Source organism: Sander lucioperca, chromosome 20, assembly GCF_008315115.2.
Source record: "Sander lucioperca isolate FBNREF2018 chromosome 20, SLUC_FBN_1.2, whole genome shotgun sequence".
NCBI lineage: Eukaryota > Metazoa > Chordata > Actinopteri > Perciformes > Percidae > Sander > Sander lucioperca.
In genome coordinates this window covers 20,544,151-20,546,650 of record NC_050192.1, presented here as the reverse complement: position 1 = coordinate 20,546,650, position 2,500 = coordinate 20,544,151, and the positions used below count along the sequence as shown (strand labels likewise).

At 45.4% G+C, this 2,500-nt stretch overlaps 1 protein-coding gene across 1 annotated transcript in view; it reads right to left on the bottom strand.

Annotated features, from left to right (window-relative positions):
* The window catches only part of LOC116058450 (potassium voltage-gated channel, Shal-related subfamily, member 2), a 46,983-nt gene extending 45,769 nt beyond the window's left edge, over positions 1–1,214 (bottom strand). Inside the window, exon 1 of the mRNA XM_031311268.2 lies at positions 1–1,214. This exon is cut by the window's left edge and continues 1,224 nt beyond it. The gene's annotated coding sequence lies outside the window, so the exon portion shown is untranslated.
* Positions 1,215–2,500: the final 1,286 nt, after the last annotated feature.

The window sequence follows — 2,500 nt, the reverse complement described above, 5'->3', positions numbered from 1 at the left end:
GTGATTTTGTCCGGAAGTATTTGGAGAGACTCTGGTTTCAGAGAACTCCACTTCCTGTTTGCATGAGTTTCAGAGTGTCAGATAATCAGTTCTACATCCAGTTAAAATGGATCTTTGTTTGATTGATCTGATCTTTTAATATCTGTCTTTAAACCATAGATGGAGAAGTAAAAAGTCCTCTAAAGTTCTTAATTTAAACATGAACCTGGTGCATTATGAAGATATCTGAGGGTTGCTTCCTGCTCTTTTATAGGACCTGAAACCTGACTGATATCCAATCAGAAATGTAATCCAGCCGATGTGGGAGATGACGAGAGACCCAGCCTGAGATAAACGCACGGACAAGACTTTACAAATGAGATTCTCCCGGAAACAAAGAGGTTTTTACGCACGGAATTGCTGCGTAAAAACGCGGAGAGAGACACCGAATGAGCACAAAATAAAATATCAGTCCTCATCCGTTACTGTCTGGAAGATCCTCCACACAGAAACCTTTCGATTCCCTCCTAAAAATCCGTTATATTCCGGTTCCGGTTGGTGTTTTATCTCCGCGCTGTGATCGCCGTTACGGAGGCTCGTGAGGGGCAGATTCACGGAGCCACGGAGCAGCCCGAGCGCATCTGGCAACAGATGGGACTACAGAGCAGAAATATATGAGAATATATGGAGCAAAATGTTGTTCAGATATGATTCAAATCTGACGATTATTAATGAAAAAGATTAAATATTCCTATTCCTTTTTGGACATGTTGAGTTCATTTTGTTTGGTAGCTTTTGTTGTTTTATTTTTTTTTTTTACATGTTTGATATAAATCCTTCATTCAATGTTCCGAGTTTCTCCAGGAAACAAACTGGTTTTTAGCTCGAAGTCGATCCGTGACACCGAGAACAGTCCGCGTAAAAACCAACCGACCCCCCGTCAGTTTGGAAACAGAAAGAAAGCTCCACACCGTAGAAACTCTTCTAAAGCTTCAGTTTCCTCCCAGAACCCGTTAAAGTCCGGTTCCCGGTGTATTGTGTGTTGTCTTTGCCCTCCACAGCACGTGCATGTCTTCCGGCAGCAACAAGTCCGATCCCTCCGCGCTCCACACCCGCGGACACCGGACACTCAGCCGCTCGGATCCGCCGCAGAAAGCCTCCGCTCCGGGTCTCCTGCCGGAGTCTTCCGCTCCTCGAACTGATCCTGCGGAGAGCAGCTCGCTGCGACAAGAGAGAGAGAGAGAGAGAGAGAGAGAGAGAGAGAGAGAGAGAGAGAGAGAGAGAGAGAGAGACAGAGAGAGAGAGGGAGAGAGAGAGAGAGAGAGAGAGAGAGAGAGACAGAGAGAGAGAGAGAGAGGAGAGAGAGAGAGAGGGAGAGGCAGAGTAAAGGGAGGGAGGGAGAGCTGCAGAGGAGAGGAAATCCGAGCCGAGCCGAGCCGAGCCGCGGCGGAGAAACAGAAAATGTTCGGCTTTTTCTCTCACAGGTGCAGCTGAGAGGAACAGAACACACACACACACACACACACACACACACACACACACACACACACACACACACACAGACACAGACACACACACACACACACACACACACACACACACACACAGACACAGACACACACACACACACACACACACACACACACACACACACACACACACACACACACACAGACACACTCTCTCTCTCTCAATTTCAATTCAATTCAAAATGCTTTATTGGCATGAGTGTCAGGAAAACAATATTGCCAAAGCATCAAGGCTAATACAATTCAATAATAATAAGATCTCTCTCTCTCTCTCTCCCTCTCTCTCTCTGCCTCTCTCTCTCTGTCTCTCTCTCTCTCTCTCTCTCTCTCTCTCTGTCTCTGTCTCTCTCTCTCTCTCTCTCTCTCTCTCTCTTTCACTCTCTCTGTCTCTCTCTCTTTCTCTGTCTCTCTCTCTGCATGGTCTGCATGCTCCGTGCACAGCTTTTTCTTTAGGCAGCTGCAGGGAGCGTGCACGAGGTCTCTGTCCAGGTGTATGTGTTCTTGTTGAGTCAGCAGCATCAGGATCACATCGCTCACATCTGTCCATCTGTCCATCTGTCCATCTGTCCATCTGTCAACACAAGTCGACGTGTCGCAGAATGTTTGCTCCTCTTTGACTGTCTGATTTAAATAACCAAGATCATCCTGGACTTCATCTCAAAGTTCATTAGTTTGGGAACACCTTGTTCTTCTCTGTTGTCTAAATGTGTCTGAGACAGAAAGACAGAAAGAAAGAGGAACATCTTCACAGAAACAGATATTAAACTTTCTTTGCATTCATCGATCCACTGGTCAGAATGGCTTTCCATTGTTAATATGGACTTAAAAACTGTTCTGAAATGCAAAATAATAGAATTTGAATCATGTGATAAAACATGCGATAATCGTGATTAACTATAGAAATTCAGCAATTAATCGCGATTACATTTTCTTTATCTTTTTATTCTGCGTTTAGACGAGCGTTTTGGGCATCATGGACCAGCAGGTCCCGT